General features: G+C 46.2%; 1 protein-coding gene across 2 annotated transcripts in view; it reads left to right on the plus strand.

Annotated features, from left to right (window-relative positions):
• neto1l (neuropilin (NRP) and tolloid (TLL)-like 1, like) overlaps positions 1-22,196 on the plus strand; it is a 437,965-nt gene that overhangs the window by 323,882 nt on the left and 91,887 nt on the right. The window lies entirely within an intron of this gene.

Below are 22,196 nucleotides of genomic sequence, written 5' to 3' on the forward strand. Positions count from 1 at the left end.
CAAATTGTAGGACGATTTGTGCCGTTTCACCATTAGCCTCACAAAAGTGGCGACTCACCCTCAATCTCCCCATGAGCGCCAAGAAATTGCTGCATTCACACAGTAAATACAAATTAAACTCACCACAGAATATGAGTGCTGTTATTTAAAGATGTAAGGACCATTAAATGACAATATTTATGTTCCTGCAATGCCACTCAAGCTCCCTGGCCCAAATAGGGAACAATTCAAACTGTGGAGTCTCATTTCTGCAGGTAGTAAATTGCTCCTAAAGGTTTTTTAAATTTGAAATCTTTTTTTTCTTAATTATCCTTTCTGTCTCGCGAGAATGAGGAACTGAAAGAAATTAGTATTAGTAAAAAAATAGTACTGGAGAAATTAACGGGACCGAAAGCCGATAAATCTCCTGGACCTGATGGCCTACATCCTAGGGTCTTAAAAGAGGTGGCTATAGAGATAGTGGATGCATTGGTTGTCATTTTCCAAAATTCCATAGATTCTAGAACAGTTCCCACTGACTGGAAGGTAGCAAATGTAACCCCATTATTTAAGAAAGGAGGGAGAGAGAAAATGGGGAACTACAGACCAGTTAGCCTGACATCAGTAGTAGGGAAAATGCTAGAATCTATTATTAAGGACTTAGTAACAGGGCACTCAGAAAATAATAATAGGATTGGGCAGAGTCAACATGGATTTCTGAAAGGGAAATCGTGTTTGACGAATCTGTTAGAGTTTTTTGAGGTTGTAACCAGCAGAATAGATAAGGGGGAGCCAGTGGATGTGGTGTATTTGGATTTTCAGAAGGCATTCAATAAGGTGCAACACAAGAGGTTATTAAACAAAATTAGGGCTCATGAGATTGGGGGTAATATACTAGCATGGATTGAGGATTGGTTGATGGACAGAAAACAGAGAGTAGGAATAAACGGGTCATTTTTGGGTTGGCTGGCTGTAACTTGTGGGATAACGCAAGGATCAGTGCTTGGGCCTCAGCTATTCACAATCTATATCAATGATTTGGATGAGGGGACCAAATGTAATATATCCAAGTTTGCTGATGATACAAAGCTAGATGGGAATGTAAGTTGTGATGGGGGATGGGGGGATTGAGAGAACTAGGCCTATATTCTCTAGAGTTTAGAAAAATGTGAGGTGATCTCATTGAAACATACAAAATTCTTACAGGGCTTGACAGGGTAGATGCAGGGAGGATGTTTCCGCTGGCTGGGGAGTCTAGAACCAGTGGTCACAGTCTCAGAATAAGAGGTCAGCCATTTAGGACTGAGATAAGGAGGAATTTCTTCACTCAGATGGTGGTGAATCTTTGGAATTCTCTACCCCAGAGGGCTGTGGAGGCTCAGTCGTTGAGTATATTCAAGACAGAGATCAATAACATTTTGAATATTAAGGGAATCAAGGAATATGGGGATAATGTAGGAAAGTGGAGTTGAGGTAGAAGATCAGCCATGATATTATTGAATGGCGGAGCAGGCTCGAGGGGCCAAGTGGCCTATTCCTGCATCTATTTCTTATGTTCTTATGTTCGTATGTTCTTATCTCTCTCTCTTATTCCAATCTTTCTTTCCCTCTCTTTATTTCTCTTTATGTATCTAATTTGACTCTACTTCACGCTATTTCCTTCTCTGTCACTCCTGTTTCTTTTGCTATCCTTAAATTTCACCAGTTAAGGAGATAGACTCTTATTCCTGTCATTCACCTAGCTTCCAGATGCCCCATTATCAACTCACAATTCCAGAAATTTGTGGAAGAGTGAGGAAAAAAATCTAATTTTTGGTCATGTGGCAAAATGCCCAGCTCCTGTGAATTAAAAGATTAGATCATAGTCTTTCTGATGTTGGTATAGTCTAGACCCATATGGATAGAAGTTTTTAAATGGGCTCAAATGGAAGTGTGCTGCTTGCACCCAATTCTCTGAGGTCACCTCATTAGCCTACTTTTACAAGCAGATTTGAATAGGTACAGGCAGCATGTGAAGAAAGCGACAATGGTTATGTCACTGTAGGGTGACAAAAATTTTGAAAACCTTTTGTTAAGTCTCAAAAGGCATTGCAACCCATCAGTGCCTTTACCAAGGCTGAAGGGTTAGGGACCAAGTAGTTACAGGCAAAAATGAAGGGAAAGGAAACCTAAGTTGTAGGCAAATGTCTGCAGGTAAGTGACAAAGCTGCCCAGCACTCATTGTTTTATGGCTGCTGAAGTGAAGGTGGTGTTACATGATGTGGTTGCAAGAAAAACTTCAGCCTTGTCTCTTGCACCCACATGCTGGGCTCTGCCATGGTTCAGCATAGAGAGTGCCTCATTGTTCACCATCATTCATCACCACTTTGTTCTGTTCCGTTGGTTGGGACTGCTTAGCTTTGTGTATAACATGCTCCCATTCTGTGTTTAATATGCAGATAGTTCTGTGTTGTAGCTTCACTAGATTGGTATCCGTATCTAAGGTATGCTTGATTTTGCTCTGAGCATATACTCTACACGCCCATGGAATTGGAGTTCTTCAAACTTGACGGTAATGGAAAAGTGAGGGACATGTTGGACTATGAGTCTGCAGATTGTGGTAGCATAAGGTTTTGCTGTTGATGGTTCACAATGCCTCATGGATGCCCAGTATTAGGCTGCTAGATCTGTCCATAGTTTGCCCACTTAGCAAAGTAGTGTCAAAGTCCTTGTTGCAGTGGTCGCTCTTAGCAATACTATAGTGGACATAAATGTCTGTGATAATTAAATTGGTAAAGATGAAGCCAAGTAGGTTACTTCCCTGTGTTGGTTCCCTTACCACATAATATTGACAGGCTCCATTATGGCCGTGCGATTCTCCCCATCTGATTTTCCATTATGTGCTCTGCTCAAGCACTAAAGAGAAAAATCTGCACTGAAATCTTTCTTCAAGAAAAATTTCCAACTAACTTCTATTTGTCTCTTGCTGGGGCAAAGTTTTCTTCCGGGACAATTTTGCTGCTGGAAGTAGGTTTGTGCAGGACTTCTGTATGCTGCTCAGACTGTGCCATGACTCTGACCCATTTTCCTGGGTCAGGCCACATTAACGATGCAATGTGGGCTCTCAGCAGGATTTCCAGTTCACAGATGGAGCCCAGCTTTGGCAATAGGAAAGATATGGTGGTGCTGCATTGGAGCACACTGCAGCACCAAAAGAAGGACCAGCTATATTTAAAGGGGCTCAAGCCACCTGAAGAAGGTAAACATCTTTGTCTCAAATAGTTTGGGAAAAGCCTAACTATAGGCTGCTGGCTTGAGGACTGCTCGCGGATGGGGGAGGTGGCCAGCAGCACGGACTTTCTTTCATTCTGTTCCTTTGTCGACTTTCCTGTAGCTTCTGTAACAAATACCACCATTGTAGGAACGGAGGTTCCTAGCTGAAGAATTGAGATCGACGCAGAGAATCAAAAACAATAAAATGTAATGAACAAACGAAGTTGTACAGTAAACTGCTGGATACAATGCAAATAGGTCTGGTCTGGTTGAAAGCCTCTCTAGAACTGCTAGAAGGTTCCGAGCACTGACGTCATGACGTCATCACATTCTTCCCGCCATTGGGGGATCACGTGATGGGCAGCATGATGTCATCATGCGGAGTAAAGGAAAGAAGCCATAGTACAGTTAACAGATACATTAAAGGTGCAGCCCCCGGTTGCACTACATTGCTGTTAAAGGAATTATATACAATTGTCCTGAATCCCCTGGTGGCTCCGCCACATGCGCCCCCCAGAATTGCCTTTAGCAGAAAAGGTAAGACGAGAAGGGGGTCTGACGAGTCTGTCCGACCGACTGCGATACTCTGGCAACTGGAACAGAGTGCTAGAAGATGAACTGGCAGTTGGCCATGGTTGGGATGGTGCCGCAGGCATAGGAGAAGAAGTGGCTGGCTGTGGTTGACCCGATGAGACAGGTACGGGCGACCCAGCGGCTGACTGTGGCTGTACTGGACTGACGGTCGACGGTGGACGGCCACGACGAGGCGGCTGAGCGGTGAAAACTGGCTCGCTCAGATCCAGATGAGCCGGTTTTAACCGGTCGATGGAGATGTGGTCAGGCTTACCGCTGACGTCGACTGTGAAAGACTTGTCACCTGACGAGATGACGCGGAACGGACCAGTGTAAGGCAGTTTGAGCGGGTCTCTGTGAGCATCTTGACGAATGAAAACGTATTCAGCGCTCTTAAGTTCCACCGGGACATGGGAGCGCTGCAGGTCGTGATGAGGCGTAGGCACTGGGATGAAATTCTTAGCCGCCTCTTGGTGGCTGATGAGCTGCTGAGCTGCGGACCAGGGCTCCGTGTGAGGCGGAAAAAAATTGCCAGGAACTCTGAGTGGTTGGCCGTAAACCAGTTCTGCTGAAGAAGATTGCAGGTCGTCCTTAGGAGCCGTGCGAAGACCCAGCAGCACCCAAGGGAGCCTGTCCACCCAACCAGTCCCACGAAGACTAGCACGCAGTGCAGCTTTAAGGGACCTGTGAAATCTCTCGCACAGACCATTTGCCTGTGGATGATAGGCGGTGGTGCGATGAAGCTTGGTACCCAAACCCTGAGCCATGGCATTCCAAAGCTCTGAGGTAAATTGAGGTCCTCGGTCGGAGGAGATGTCGGCCGGTACCCCGAACCGAGCCACCCATGACAAGATGAAGGCTCTGGAAACGTCCGCCGCTGTAGTGGCAACCAAAGGAATTGCCTCTGGCCACCGGGTGGTGCAGTCTACCACGGTGAGGAGATGAGTGAAACCACAAGAAGAAGGGAGAGGGCCAACCAGGTCCATGTGAACATGGTCGAATCGACGCTCTGGAACTGGAAAAGTGGCCACTGGGGCCTTAACATGGCGTTGGATTTTGGACTTCTGGCAACTCACGTAGGTATTGGTCCAGTCACGGACGTCGAGATGCATGCCTTTCCAGACGAACTTCTTTGACATGAGTCGTTGTGAAGCCCTCATACCAGGGTGCGACAAACCGTGGATTGCGTCGAAAACTCTCCTGCGCCATTCGACTGGTACAATTGGTCGGGGGACTCCCATCGAGATGTCGCAAAGGAGTGTGGTCCCTGCGGCCTGAAAACTGACATCAGCCACTTGTAAGCTGGAAGGTGTGGTCCGGTATGCCTGCACTTCAGGGTCTGCCTTCTGTTCTTCTGCCAAACCAACATAGTCGATTCCCAAGTGGACTGCGTGGACTGGGGCACGGGAGAGACAATCCACCACCAGGTTGTCCTTGCCAGACACATGTTGTATGTCTGTTGTAAATTCTGATATGAACGTAAGATGACGTTGTTGCCGAGCCGACCATGGTTCCGCTGTCTTGGCCATGGCAAACGTAAGTGGCTTGTGGTCTACGAAAGCCCTGAATGGGCGTCCTTCCAGTAAGAAGCGAAAATGGCGGATGGCCAGGAAAAGTGCCAACAACTCCCTATCAAAGGTAATGTATTTGCGTTCATTTTTTCGCAATTGGCGGCTGAAGAAAGCCAGTGGTTGCCACATGCCATTGACCAATTGCTCCTGCACTGCCCTGATGGCATAGTCAGATGCATCTGTGGTAAGGGCGATGGTTGCACCTGGAAGAAGACCATGGTCGCATCAGCCAAAGTGTCCCTAGTGTTGAGGAACTCCTGGTCCATCTGGGGTGCCCAGCTGATGGGGTCATTACCCGATTTACCTCTTAGAGCCTCGTACAAAGGTCGCATTAACAGGGCCGCCTTGGTGACGAAACAATGATAAAAATTGACCATCCCCAGGAATTCTTGGAGAGCCCTGACGGTCTGAGGACGCGGGAACGAGGTAACTGCCTCCACCTTCGTAGCCAGCGGAATGGTGCCTTCTGAGCTGATTCTGTGTCCCAGAAAATCATAGAAACATAGAAGATAGGAGCAGGAGTAGGCCATTCGGCCCTTCGAGCCTGCTCCGCCATTCAATGAGATCATGGCTGATCATCCAAATTCAGTACCCTGTCCCTGCCTTCTCCCCATATCCCTTGATCCCTTTAGCCTTAAGAAATATATCCAACTCTTTCTTGAATATACTTAATGAACTGGCCTCCACCGCCCTCTGTGGCAGAGAATTCCACAGGTTCACCACTCTCTGGGTGAAGAAATTCCTCCTCATTTCAGTCCTAAATGGCTTACCCCTTATCCTTAGACTATGACCCCTGGTTCTGGACTCCCCGGCCATCAGAAACATTCTTCCTGCATCTAGTCTGTCCAGGCCTGACAGAATTTTATAGGTTTCGATGAGATCCCCTCTCAATCTTCTAAACTCCAGTGAGTATAAGCCCAATCGACACAATCTCTCCTCATACGTCATTCCTGCCATCCCAGGTATCAGCCTGGTGAATCTTCGCTGCACTCCTTCCATGGCAAGAACGTCCTTCCTCAGGTAAGGCGACCAAAACTGCACACAATACTCAAGGTGTGGTCTCACCAAGGCCCTGTACAACTGCAGCAAGACATCCTTGTTTTTGTACTCGAACCCTCTTGCAACGAAGGCCAACATACCATTTGCCTTCTTAACCGCCTGCTGCACCTGCATGCTTACCTTCAGCGACTGGTGTACAAGAACACCCAGGTCTCTTTGCACTTCCCCTTCTCCCAATCTATTACCATTCAAATAATAATCTGCCTTCCTGTTTTTGCCACCAAAGTGGATAACCTCACATTTATCCACATTATAGTGCATTTGCCATGTTTCTGCCCAATCACCCAACCTGTCCAAATCGTGCTGGAGTTTCACGACATCCTCCTCACAGCATATCCTCCCACCCAGCTTTGTGTCGTCTGCAAATTTGGAGATATTACATCCAATTCCCTCGTCCAGATCATTAATATATATTGTGAACAGCTGGGGTCCTAGGACCGATCCTTGCGGTACCCCACTAGTCACTGCCTGCCACTCGGAAAACGACCCGTTTATTCCAACTCTTTGCTTTCTGTCCGCCAACCAGTTCTCTATCCAAGTCAATACCTTGCCCCCAATCCCATGTGCCTTAATTTTGCACACTAATCTCTTATGCGGGACCTTATCGAAAGCCTTCTGAAAGTCCAAATACACCACATCCACTGGTTCTCCCTTATCTATTTTACCAGTTACATCCTCAAAAAATTCCAGTAGATTAGTCAAGCATGATTTACCTTTTGTAAATCCATGTTGACTTTGTCCGATCCAGTCACTGCTTTCCAAGTGCTCTGCTATTACACCTTTTATAATGGACTCTAGCATTTTCCCCACTACTGATGTCAAGCTTACCGGTCTATAATTCCCCGCCTTTTCTCTACCACCTTTTTTGAATAGTGGGGTAACATTAGCTACCCGCCAATCCATGGGTACCGTTCCAGAGTCTATCGAGTTCTGGAAGATGACCAGCAATGCGTCTACTATTTCTAGGGCCACTTCCTTAAGTACCCTGGGATGTAGATTATCAGGCCCTGGGGATTTATCGGCCTGCAGTCCCATCAATTTTCCTAACACCATTTCCCTACAAATACTGATTTCTTTTAGTTCCACTCTTTCATCAGACCCTATGTTCCCCGGCATCTCTGGGAGGTTATTTGTGTCCTCCTTTGTGAAGACAGAACCAAAATATGTATTTAGTTGGTCTGCCATTTCTTTGTTCCCCATTATAAATTCCCCCGATTCTGACTGCAAGGGACCTACGCTTGACTTCACCAATCTTTTTCTCTTCACATATCTATAAAAGCTTTTATAGTCAGTTTTTATGTTCTCTGCAAGCTTACTCTCATATTCTATTTTCCCTTTCTTAATTAATCCCTTTGTCCTCCTTTGTTGAATCCTAAACTGCACCCAATCCTCAGGATTATTGCTTTTTCTGGCCAATTTATATGCCCTCTCCTTGGAACTTATCCTATCCCTAATTTCCCTTGTTAGCCACGGTTGGGTCACCGTTTTTGTTTTATTTTTATGCCAAACTGGGATGAACAAATTCTGTAGTTCATCCATTCGGTCTTTGAATGTTTGCCATTGCCTATTCACCGTCAACCCTTTGAGTGCCATTCCCCAATCAATCCTATCCAACTCGCTCCTCAGACCATCATAGTTTCCTTTATTTAAATTGAGGACCCTAGTCTCCGAGTCAACTGCTTCATTCTCCATCTTAATGAAGAATTCGATCATATTATGATCGCTCCGACCCAAGGGGCCTCTTACAACAAGATTGCTAATTAATCCTTTCTCGTTACATAATACCCAGTCTAAGATGGCCTGATCTCTGGTTGGTTCCTCGACATATTGGTCCAGGAAACCATCCCGTAAACACTCCAGGAATTCCGCCTCCACAGTATTGTTACTCATTTGGTTGGCCCAATCTATATGTAGATTAAAGTCACCCATGATGACTGCTGTGCCCTTATTGCACGCTTCTTTAATTTCTCTTTTAATGCCATCCCCAACCTCCGCCTTACTGTTTGGAGGTCTATAAACCACTCCCACTAACGTTTTTTTCCCTTTAGTATTTCTCAATTCTACCCATACAGATTCCACCTCATCAGAGCTAATATCCTTCATTACAATTGTGTTAATCCCTTCTTTAACCAGTAATGCTACCCCACCTCCCTTTCCTTTTTGCCTATCTTTCCTGAATATCGAATACCCCTGGATGTTGAGTTCCCAGTCCTGGCCTTCCTTGAGCCACGTTTCCGTAATCCCAACCAAATCGTATTTGTTTACTTCTATTTGCGCAGCCAATTCATCCACCTTATTACAAATGCTCCTCGCATTAAGACACAAAGACTTCAGGCTTGTTTTTTTAACGCTCTTAGACCTATTAGAATTATTATTTACTGTGGCCATGTTTGATTTAAACCGTTGATTTCTCTGACTGCCACTTTTGTTTTTCTCCTTCCTACCTTTTGCTTTTATCCTTGTTTCCCTTTCCTCTGTATCCCTGCTCAGGTTCCCAACCCCCTGCCATTTTAGTTTAAACCCTCCCCCACAGCACTAGCAAACACTCCCCCTAGGACATTGGTTCCAGCCCTGCCCAGGTGCAAACCGTCCGGTTTGAACTGGTCCCACCTCCCCCAGAACCGTTTCAAATGTCCCAGGAACTTGAATCCCTCCCCCTGGTGTGGTGAATGTAACCTGTTCCACCTTAAGAGAACTTAAGCCTGGTCCACCTTAAGAAAGGTACTACTTTCTTTGGCTGCTGTATACGTAATACCGGTGGTGACCACACCGGTATATAAGCACAGTGTAATAATATTGTATTCAGTATAGTCCGACCTCCAACCAGTAAAGACCTGTTGAATTTACTTTTGTGGTCTGTGTAGTAATTCTCACTATAACACACAGACTTAACAGTGGCGACGAGTCTGATTCTTACCCTGCTGCAGTAATTTCCACGGCGACTTCGTCCACAGACAGGACGTCGAAGAGAGGTTTCCACCCTCATCACATATGGGAAGACATGTCGAGCGGCAGGCATCGAGCAACCGGAGTGCAGAAGACATCCTGACCTCGAAGCCTCCATCAGCGACTGTCAGCTTCTTCTACTACCTCGTGGTGGGTAAGCCGGGCAGCAACGCGACAGAAAGTCAACCGCGTTGGCTGTACAGACGGGGCTGGGAAGACGGAGGAATAAGGGCGGTGAGGTCGATCGCGACCAGAGATAAGGGCCGGGCCGCTTTCGAGCGAGAGGCGCAGCGCGGGACATCGATCGCGACCGGAGATAAGGGCTGCATTCGGGCTAAAGGCGCAGCGTCTGGGGAAACTGAAGGCGCGAGAGCCGCGGTGAAGCGGAGACAGCGTCGGGGGACGGGTGAAGACCGCCAAGCGCGGGAAAACTGCCATTTTGTGGGCGGAGGATGACGGCAAGAGCGGGAAGCCGCCATCTTAGATAACATTAAAAATACGATAAATTGCTACGATGCCTAAACATGGGAACATTAATGCCTTCGACAGTGATATAGAAGACTGGGCTATGTATGTAGAACGCATACAAAACTATTGTAAGGCAAATAAAATTCCTGAGACAGATAAAGCACTAACATTACTAAACTTAATGGGTGCGAAGACATACGGGCAATTGAAACACCTGTTATCACCAGATGAACCGATGGATAAGACGTTCGAACAGATTGTTACTGTCCTGAAAAATCATCTTAGCCCCACGCCGCTGATGCTAGCGGAACGATTTAAATTTTACGATAGAAGACAGCTGCAAAATGAAAGCAATGCTGAATATTTGATGGAATTACGTAAGCTAGCAAAATATTGTCAGTTTGGAACGGGACTGACAGAGGCACTTCGAGATAGATTTGTGTGTGGTTTATTTAAACAGGATACACAAAGGCGACTGCTCGAGGAGAATGAGCTGTCTCTCGAGAAGGCGGTCACTATGGCAGCAGCACACAAGGCCGCAGCGAGAGGCACGGCAGTAATGCAGCTACGGCCACCGGAACTAGGTACAAACAAATTGGGTTTGAGTTCTGTCAAATGTTATCATTGTGGAAAGACAACGCATGATCAGAACCAGTGTTGGTTTAAAAACCAAGAATGCAGAATGTGTGGCAGGTTTGGCCACATAGCTAAAGTATGCCGGTCAGGAAAGAAGACCAGCAATAAAAAGTCACCGCAAGGAAAATATGCAAAGGTACACAAGGTGACAAAAAACAGTTTGACTGAACAGAAGTCAGATTCAGACGCTAGCAGTAATGAACTGGATAGCTTAAGAATACACAACGTTGGTAAGGATACAGACCTCCAGACAATTTGGGTCACTCTTAAGGTAGCAGGAGTCCAAGTAAAAATGGAATTGGACACTGGATCGGCATTGACGGTCATGAATAAGAAAGATTACAGAAGGTTATTCCAACATATTCCCTTACAGGATACGGAGATTATATTGAAAACGTACACGGGGCAAAGAGTGTACCCCATCGGAAAAATAGAGGTAGAAGTGGTCCACAAGGGCGAAGGAAGCCAAGTAATGGACTTATATGTGCTACCTGAAGGAGGTCCACCACTACTAGGACGGGAGTGGATTAGGAAAATGAATATGGACTGGCACTCCTTGAAAGCACTAACGGTAGATTCCGGGGAAACAGCTGTCAAACCTAAACGATTGTCCAGAATATTGGATGAGGCTAAAGAGGTGTTCCAGCTGGGATTGGGAACACTGAGAGGAATCACGGCAAACATCAAGATTGATGAACATGCACAACCAAAATTTTTTAAAGCCAGACCGGTACCCTATGCAATACGACCTGCGGTTGAAGCGGAGCTGGAAGCACTAGAACGTTCAGGGGTACTGTCTAAAGTAGATTGGAGTGAGTGGGCTACACCCATTGTTCCCGTTATGAAACGTCCTGCGAACAATAAGCCAGGAGATCCAGGGAAGCTTCGCATCTGTGGAGATTTCAAGATCACCGTTAATCCGGTGCTTCACACGGTGCAGTATCCGCTTCCACGGATTGAGGATATTTTCGCTTCACTGTCTGGCGGGAAACACTTCACCAAGATAGACCTGGCGCAGGCGTACTTGCAGATGGAGGTTGAAGAAGAGTCACGCCAATACCTCACGATCAACACACATCGAGGGTTGTACCGGTACAATAGGCTGGTTTTTGGTGTGGCATCGGCTCCAGCAATTTGGCAGAGGGCCATGGAGCAGGTATTACAGGGAATTCCAGGCACACAATGTTACCTGGACGACATTCTGATCACAGGTGATGGTGATGAACAGCATCTCGCTAACTTGGAACTGGTGCTCAACAGACTGAAAGAGTATGGATTAGGGTAAATCGGCAGAAATGTGAGTTCTTCCAGAAGTGGATCTCGTACTGTGGTCATGTCATTGACCGGGAAGGGCTTCATCAGTCTCCTGACAAGATAGCGGCAGTTGTAAAGTCTCCCGCTCCGGAGAATGTCTCTCAGTTGAGGTCGTTTCTAGGATTAATTAACTACTACCATAAATTTCTGCCAAATCTATCCACGGTGCTGCATCCGTTGAACGCTCTTTTACAGAAAGGGGTACCATGGGACTGGGGCGAAAACTGTAAGAAGGCATTTCGCAAAAGCAAAAAATTGATCACCTCAGAGGAAGTGTTGGCTCACTTCAACCCGACACTGCCTATTCGGTTGGCTTGTGATGCTTCTCCATATGGTATTGGGGCAGTACTCTCACATAAATTGCCAAATGGCACGGAAAGGCCAGTCGCGTTTGCATCCAGATCATTGACCTCCGCTGAGTGCAACTATGCGCAGATCGATAGGGAGGCCCTTAGCCTTGTATGGGGAGTGAAGAAGTTTAATCATTATCTACAGGGCCAAAAATTCACACTTCTGACGGACCATCAACCGTTGGTGTCCATTTTTAACCCTAAGAAGGGTGTTTCGGTGATGACAGCACAGCGTCTCCAGAGATGGTCTCTTTTCTTAGGGGCACATCAATATCAGATAGAATTCAAAGGTACGAAACAGCATGGCAATGCTGATGGCCTGTCGCGCCTGCCACTACCTGAAGATGAAGACACGACGGAAGTTGACCCTGTTGAGTTATTTCATTTGACCATTATCGAGTGTTTACCTGTCACCAACGCAAGTATTGAAAGAGAAACCAGGAACGACCCGACACTGTCCAGAGTCTACGAGGTGACAGTGAAAGGATGGCCAACACGGGGTGATCCTCTGTTACCGGCATTCTCGGCAAGGCGAGACCAGCTGTCCGTCTGCCATGGTACTTTGATGTACGGGACAAGAGTGATTATTCCTCCCAAGTTAAGGGAAAGAGTTTTAAAAGAACTACATGAAGGTCATCTGGGAGGAGTTAAAATGAAAAGTCTTGCTAGGGCTTATGTATGGTGGCCTGGTATTGACCAACAGATTGAGGAGTTAACGAAAAGCTGCGCTGGGTGTCAAAAAGTGCAAAATGCACCTCCGATAGCACCGCTACACCCATGGGAATGGCCTTCAGCCCCATGGCAACGCGTACACATTGACTTTGCTGGTCCATTCATGGACTCCATGTTCCTAATCGCGGTGGATGCACATTCCAAATGGCCAGAAGTCATCAAGATGAATACCACTACTTCAGAAAAGACAATTGCGGTGTTAAGAACAATATTCGCAAGGAACGGATTGCCAGAACAGATCTGTTCGGACAACGGACCACAGTTTGTATCGGAAGAATTCCAACAATTCTTAAAGAAGAATGGAGTTAAACATTATACCTCTGCCCCATATCATCCGGCGACAAACGGGTTGGCTGAAAGATTTGTCCAGACATTCAAAAAGGCTATTAAGGCCATGAATGATGATCAGATTCCGCTGCAACACAAGGTCGATAAGTTCCTGATGTCATATAGAAACGCCGATCATGCCGTGACTAACCAAAGTCCTGCTATGATGTTTTATAACAGGAGGTTGTGGTCCAAGTTGGACTTGTTAAAACCAAATGTGTGGAGGGAAGTGGAAAACAAACAGTTTCGGCATATTAACAGCAAGACCACTCGAACTTTCGACGTAGGACAACCAGTGATGGCAAGGGGCTATGGAAATGACAAATGGCAGTCCGGAACAATCCGGGCCAGACAAGGACCTCTGATGTACACCGTAGATATTGGTCATAATGTGATAAGGCGTCATGCGGATCAACTGGTAGAGTCGAGAGCAAGGGTCGAACCCATGGTTGTGACAGAGACAGCTGTGGAAGACGTTCATGAACCTGAAGCATCTACCTCGGCCGAGAATGTATTTGATGATGATGACACCCAATACATTGGCAACCAACTAGAGGAGGCACCTCAACAACAAGAATCAGAGACCACTGAAAGGCGTTATCCAAGCCGAATCAGAAAGCCTCCTGAGAGACTGAACCTTTGAACTGTTATACCTGAAGTTATATATGTATATATGTTATGTTTATTTGGGGATATGACTGTTAAGCTAAAAAGGGAGGATTGTGGTGTATGTAACCTGTTCCACCTTAAGAGAACTTAAGCCTAGTCCACCTTAAGAAAGGTACTACTTTCTTTGGCTGCTGTATACGTAATACCGGTGGTGACCACACCGGTATATAAGCACAGTGTAATAATATTGTATTCGGTATAGTCCGACCTCCAACCAGTAAAGACCTGTTGAATTTACTTTTGTGGTCTGTGTAGTAATTCTCACTATAACACACAGACTTAACACCTGGCACCATTCCTCTAGCCACGTATTCATCTGAAGTATCCTTCTATTTCTACTCTGACTAGCACGTGGCACTGGTAGCAAACCTGAGATTACTACCTTTGAGGTCCTGTTTTTTAATTTATCTCCTAACTCCCTATACTCCGCTTTTAGGACCTCATCCCGTTTTTTACCGATATCATTGGCGCCACGACAACTGGCTGTTCACCCTCCCCTTCCAAGATGTTCTGGAGTCGCTCAGAGACATCCTTGACCCTTGCACCAGGGAGGCAACACACCATCCTGGAGTCTCGTTTGCGGCCACAGAAATGCCTATCTATTCCCCTTACAATTGAATCCCCTATTACTATAGCTCTACCCCTCTTTTTCCTCCCATTCTGTGCAGCAGAGCCACCCCTGGTGCCAGGAAGTTGGCTGCTGCTGCCTTCCTCTGATAAGCCATCCCCCCCAACAGTACTCAAAGTGGTATATCTGTTGGAGAGGGGGATGGCCACAGGGGAGCCCTGCACTACCTGCCTGCGCCTAGTTCTCTGCCTGTTGGTCACCCGTTCCCTTTCTTCCTGTCCAACCTCTACCTGCAGTGTGTCCAACTCCGTAAATGTGCTATCCATGATGTCCTGAGCATCGTGAACGCTCCAGTATGTGTCCAATCGCAGCTCCAGCGCCGCAATGCGGTCTGTCAGTAGCTGCAGCTGGATGCACTTCCTGCACATGTAGTTGTCAGGGACACAGGAAGTGTCCCTGATTTCCCACATATCGCAGGAGGAGCAGATCACGGGGCCCGGCTGTCCTGCCATGACTTACCCTTTAATTAATTGAATTTAAATTAAATCAATCAATCCCACTAATTACACTACAGTTAACTGGTTTACCAACAGTCCCTGCTACGCCAGAGAGACCTTAGAAACTATAAACCAGAGTTAAAGTTTAAAAAAAAAGAGAAATACTCACCAACCAAATACTCACCAACCAATCAATGCTTTGTAAGCCAAAATGGCACTTGGCCGGGTTGATAATAAGGCCATGCTGGCTGAGACGAGAAAAAAGGGTACGCAAGTGCGTAATGTGCTCTTTCTTGCTAGTACTGGCGATGAGGATGTCGTCGAGGTAGACGAAGATGAGCGGCAGATCGCGCAACACAGAATCCATGAGACGCTGGAAGGCTTGCGCTGCATTCTTCAACCCAAACGGCATACGAAGGAACTCAAAGAGCCTGAAAGGTGTGATGACAGCGGTTTTGGGGATGTCCTGAGGATGAACGGGCACTTGATGATACCCCCGGACAAGGTCTATTTTGGAAAAGATGGAATTCCCTGCCAGGTGGGCTGAAAAATCCTGTATGTGAGGAATTGGGTACCGATCTGGAGTTGTAGCTTCATTCAGGCGTCTGTAGTCACTGCATGGTCGCCATCCACCACCCGGTTTAGGAACGATGTGAAATGGTGAAGACCAAGGACTATTCGATCGTCGAATAATTCCCAGGCGCTCCATGGTATGGAACTCCGCCTTTGCGGCTGTGAGCTTACCGGGTTCCAGCCTTCGAGCCCGTGCATAAACTGGGGCTCCTGCCATGGTAATGTGGTGTGCCACACCGTGCCTCGTGACTGAAGAAGAAAATGTGGGCCTGGTGAGCTCCGGAAACTCACCGAGAAGACGAGAGAACTCATCTGGAGATGGGACTGCACAGGCAACTGACCAAGACACAGCGGTGCTGCGGTGGCAGGGGACCGAATGAAAGGTGGATGCATTGACTAACCGGCAGTGCCGGACGTCGACGAGAAAACCATTGGCGCAAAAAAAATCTGCCCCCAGGATGGCCTGTGAGACTTTCGCCGCCGTGATGAACTCCCAAACGAAATGCTGGCCGCCAAAACTTAACTGGACCCTACGCTTTCCGAACGTGCGGATGGCCGCACCATTGGCTGCCTCAAGGGAGGGACCGTGACCGCCGGATTGAAGATCGAGCTTCGACATTGGTAGGATACTGCACTGGGAGCCAGTATCACAGAGAAAACGTCAACCTGACAGGGAGTCTGTGATATAAAGGAGTTTCCCTGCGGAACTGATGGCCATCGCAACTCCGGCGTGTCCCTTAGGCCCTGTCACCCTGCTCAGAAACCGTTGGTTTGAGGTAGGTTTTGTTTTGGGGGAAAAACTGCAGGGAGGACGGCAGCATCAGGCTTTCACGCCAGAACGAGCGTGGTATGCACACCAGCCTGCTGGCGGAGGAATCGGCTTCGCTCTTGTGGGGGATGGGTGCCTCGTGGCCGCACAACATTGTTGTGTGACGGTGAAAATTTTATCCGCTTCTGCAGCGAGTTCAGGACAGCCTGTGATCGTGGAATTGGCCAAGACTGTCTGTACTGGTTCTGGCAGCTGGCAGAGAAACAATTCCTGGAACAGAAAACATTCTGATTCCGAGCCCAAGAGCATGAGCATCTGGCTCATGAGCTCTGATGGCTTTGAATCCCCAAGGCCGGGCATGGAGATAAGTCTGCGAGCGCGCTCCGACTTGGACAGACCGAAAACCTGCAGTAACCGTGTTTTTAAAGCTTCGTACTTGCCATCGTCCGGAGGACTCCCGAGGAGGCTGATGACCCGCGAGGCCGTGGCGCTGTCGAGGGTGGGGACCATGTAATAATAACGGGTCAAATCCGCTACTACTCCCCGGATTGCAAATTGGGCTTCCGCCTGGTAAAACCACGCGGCTGGTTGTTGTTCCCAAAATTGCGGCAGTTTGAGGGTGATGGCGTTCATGTCCATGATGTAACTTCTATGAAAATTGTTCGAAGAAATCGGGGTCACCAATGTAGGAACGGATGTTCCTAGCTGAAGAATTGAGATCGACGCAGAGAATCAAAAACAATAAAATTTAATGAACAAACGAAGTTGTACAGTAAACTGCTGGATACAATGCAAATAGGTCTGGTCTGGTTGAAAGCCTCTCTAGAACTACTAGAAGGTTCCGAGCACTGACGTCATGATGTCATCACGTTCTTCCCGCCGTTGGGGGATCATGTGACGGGCGGCATGACATCATCAGGGGGAGTAAAGGAAAGAAGCCATAGTACAGTTAACAGACACATTAAAGGTGTAGCCCCCGGTTGCACTACATTGCTGTTAAAGGAATTATATACAATTGTCCTGAATCCCCTGGTGGCTCCGCCACACCATCCCTTTTCTGGTCTCAGCGGGAGTCAACAGTTCAGGGCAAGGAACTTGGTTAGTTTCCCTAGTCCTTCCCCTTGCCATCATCTAAATGTGATGGGGCAGTCAAGAGACAGGTGGCCAAGATCCCTGCATGGAGGGGAGGAATACATTTGCTAGTGGACTTCTAAGAGGCAGGAATAAGAACATAAGAACATAAGAAATAGGAGCAGGAGTAGGCCAATCGGCCCCTCGAGCCTGCTCCGCCATTCAATAATATCATGGCTGATCTGATCCTAACCGCCAACCTACTATCACTGAACCATCTCCTGAATCTAACAGAATTAGACACATGAAATAGGAGCAGGATCAGGCTACATGGCCCCTGGGCCCGCTCCGCCACCCACAGGGCCATGACCGATCCGAACCTAGACTCATGTCCAAATTCCTGCCTGTTCCCCATAACCCTTTGGCACTGAGCCTCCCCAATCAATTTTCTCTCCTCCACCGCCACTATAACATCCGATGGAATACTCTCCACTGGCCTGGATGAGTGCAGCTTCAACAACAGTCAAGAAGCTCGACACCATCCAGGACAAAGCAGCCCACTTGACTGGCACCCCAGCCACCACCTTAAACATTCACTCCCTGCACCATTGGCGCACCGTGGCTGCAGTGTGTACCATCTACAAAATGCACTGCAGCAACTCGCCAAGGCTTCTTCGGCAGCACCTCCCAAACCCACGACCTTTACCACATAGAAGGACAAGGGCAGCAGGCGCATGGGAACACCATCACCTGCAAGTTCCCCTCCAAGTTACACACCATCCTGACTTGGAAATATATCGCCGTTCCTTCATCGTTGCTGGGTCAGAAACCTGGAACTCCCTCCCTAACAGCACTGTGGGAGTACCTTCACCACAAGTACTGCAGTGGTTCAAGAAGGAGGCTCACCACTACCTTCTCAAGGGCAATTAGGGATGGGCAATAAATGCTGGCCTTGACAGCGATGCCCACATCCCAGGAATGAATTAAAAAAAAGATTTCAGGTGGTATAGTGAAGGAAAATCCAGGCAGATAAATCAGTCCCACACAACACAGCCAGGCCTGCTGTTAATAGACAGCTCCATTCGAGTTAGATTACTGAGCCACATTTAGACAACAGGTCATATGTTTACAGCTAGGCCAAAAGTAGACAGCCATGTTCTACGCAGTTATACTACCCTAACATCAGTTGTAGGGAAAATGCTAGAATCTATTAATAAGGATGTGGTAATAGGGCACTTAGAAAATAATAATAGGATTGGGCAGAGTCAACATGGATTTATGATCGGGAAATCATATTTGACGAATCTGTTAAGAGTTTTTTGAGTTTGTAACTAGCAGAATAGATAAGGGGGAACCAGTGGATGTAGTGTATTTGGATTTTCAGAAGGCATTTGATAAGGTGCCACACAAGAGGTTGTTAAACAAAATTAGAGCTCATGGAATTGGAGGTAATATACTAGCATGGATTGAGGATTGGTTGATGAACAGAAAACAGAGAGTAGGAATAAACGGGTCACTTTTGGGTTGGCAGGCTGTAACTAGTGGGGTACTGCAAGGATCAGTGCTTGGGCCTCAGCTATTCACAATCTATATCAATGATTTGGATGAGGGTACTAAATGTAATATATCCAAGTTTGCTGATGATACCAAGCTAGGTGGGAATGTAAGTTGTGAGGAGGATGCAAAGAAGCTTCAAAGGGATATAGACAGGCTAAATGAGTGGGCAAGAACATGGCAAATGGAATATAATGTGGAGAAATGTGAAGTTATCCAGTTTGGTAAAAAATAAAAAAGCAGATTATTTTTTAAATGGTGAGAGATTGGGAAATGTTGGTGTTCAGAGGGACCTGGGTGTCCTTGTACATGAATCACTGAAAGTTAACATGCAGATACAGCAAGCAATTAAGAAAGCAAATGGTATGTTGGCCTTTATTACAAGAGGATTTGAGTATATGAGTAAAGACATCTCACTGCAATTATATAGGGTCCTGGTGAGACACCACCTGGAGTATTTTGTACAGTTTTGGCCTCCTTACCTAAGGAAGAATATACTTGCCATAGAGGGAGTGCAATGAAGGTTCACCAGACTGATTCCTGGGATGGAGGGATTGTCCTATGAGGAGAGATTGAGTAGACTAGGCCTATATTCTCTCCAGTTTAGAAGAATGAGAGGTGATCTCATTGAAACATACAAAATCCGTACAGGGCTTGACAGGGTAGATGCAGGGTATATGTTTCCCCTGGTTGGGGAGTCTATAACCAGGGGTCACAGTTTCAGAATAAGGGGTCGGCCATTTAAGACTGAGATGAGGAGAAATTTCTTCACTCAGAGGGTGGTGAATCTTTGGAACTCTACCCCAGAGGGCTGTGGAGGGTCAGTCATTGAGTATAGCCAAGACAGAAATCAATAGATTTTTGGATATTAAGTGAATCAATGGATATGGGGATCAGGCGGGAAAGTGGAGTTGAGGTAGAAGATCAGCCATGATCTTATTGAATGGCAGAGCAGGCTCGAATGGCTGAATGACCTACTCCTGCTCCTATTTCTTATCTTATGTTCTTATATATAATATAACAGGACCACAGCTGTATTTTAATACAATTAGAAGGGATCACAATTATACTTTGGTGAATTTTATAGTATGCGAGAGTCAATGAGAAAGTATATCTGATGTCAATAATAATTCTGAATTACACCAATTTCACAAAAACATTTATCAATTTGTTCCTTAACCTTGTGCTGTGCTCAGTTCAGTGATGGTGACTATCGTTTGGGAGATATTTCCTGTCAATAGAGAATGTGTAAAATGAACAGAATGTGCAATGAAACAGCAAACGACAATGGTAGACAATTATGCGTTTTTACATATCAGCGGCTTTAACTCTATGTAAATCTTGGAAAGTAGAAGTGGGGTTCTGATCTGTACCCATACCCACTACTTTTACCCCTTTGTGCTAGACTATGAAAGGCATCTTCAATTATTTTCTCTTCAAAATTACTCATTGAAGTCAGAAGCAATTATCATGTTGGCTGCACTCCTAGTCTGAAAACAGATCTTTAATTTTAATCATACAGCTACATTTTTCTTGCAATTTTTCGGCTTGATCATTGGCAACAAATTACAATGAGGCTGTCAAAGTACTCTCACAGTGAATAATACAGCAATGTAAGAGATTCAGGTACTGAAAAGTTATTAGATAAAAACCCCAAATAACTGGAAAACATTCCTGTAATGATTTCTCAGTCTTTTTCAGCATGTTCCAGTATCACAGGATCAATGTGATACAGAAATTTCCTCAGAATTGCACAGGGCATGTACGAGTGTACCGGCGATACCTACCCATTAAGCAGCTACACTGGGAATTATATCAATCTGATTAGATTTTGCTCACCCCTACTTCTGTCCGAGAGGATAATATAACACAGAAATCACCAATAGGTACAATGAATTGAAATGGCATAATGATTAAAATAGAAGAGCTTATGCATTTATAAGAGTTGAATAAGTATATTATTGTGCCCAACTAAAGGAAGTGATTTGTCACAACATATCTCATGACAAATCCCATGACTTTTACAACCTATCATGACAAACGTGATAACAACAGAAAATGCTGGAAAAACTCAGCAGGCCAGGCAACATCTGTGGAGAGAAATTGGCCTGCTGAGTTTTTCCAGCATTTTCTGTTGTTATTTCGGATTTCCAGCATCTGCAGCATTTTGCTATTATGACAAACGTGATATTGCCCAGAAATAGTGCAATTCTCAATCATGCTACCACTCAGGGTAATTGAGAGAGACTGCAGGGACATGGGGAGTGAAGTTGGGAGTCAGATGGAGAGTGTACTGGGAGTCAGTAAAAATGTGGCCAGTTTGGCAGGACAGAACAATGGAAACCTGGGCTGAAGGCAGGAGTCAGGTGAGAGAGCATCAGGAGACAGTACTAAAGTTAGGAGGAGGTTGGAGGGAGCATTAAGAAACAGTACTAAAGTTAGGAGAAGGTTGGGAGAGAGCATCAGGAGAGAGTACTAAAGTCAGCAGTCACATTGCAGAAAGCAGCAGTACACAGTATTAAAGTCAGGAGTCAGAAGTGAAATCAGCATGTGATAGTATTAAAGTTAGCAAAGATCAACAATCTCCTTTGTTTACTTTTAGCTGATCTTGTGGAGTTAGCAGGCTGCTTGCTCTGATGAATTGATTGCACTTCTTTGCAGACTGTGAGGGTCTATAATATATGGGAGCCTGAGTAGAATGACAGCTGTCACTCTCCCCTCTTCAACTCAGGGCAGCACGGTGGCATAGTGGTTAGCACTGTTGCCTCACAGCGCCAGGGACCCGGGTTCAAATCCGGCCTCGGGCGACTGTCTGTGTGGAGTTTGCACATTCTCCCCGTGTTTGCGTGGGTGTCCTCCGGGTGCTCCGGTTTCCTCCCACAGTCCAAAGATGTGCGGGTTAGGTTGATTGGCTATGATAAATTGACCCTTAGTGTTAGGGGGATTAAATACGTGGGGTTACGGGGATAGGGTGGGATATGTGTTGGTGTAGGGGTTACGGGGATCGGGTGGGATATGTGTCGGTGCAGGCTCGATGGGCCGAAATGGCCTCCATCTGCACTGTGAGGTTTCTGTGATTTCTGTGAACTCCACTTTCAGAGATTGTTTCCCAGTTTTACCCACAACTGGCCTGTGAAATTTGGAAAATTTTTGCATGCAATCCACTCGTCGTACTCATGCTGAAATATCTTTACAAACACCACAGTGTTTGGCATAGAGATTTTTCTTTCATTTTGTTTTTAAATGACAGAAGTAGGTAAAGCGAAAGTATTTCTTTACCTCTATCTT

This window comes from Somniosus microcephalus, chromosome 7 (genome assembly GCF_052327205.1).
Source record: "Somniosus microcephalus isolate GS21.2 chromosome 7, FLI_Smic_1.0, whole genome shotgun sequence".
NCBI classification, from domain to species: domain Eukaryota; kingdom Metazoa; phylum Chordata; class Chondrichthyes; order Squaliformes; family Somniosidae; genus Somniosus; species Somniosus microcephalus.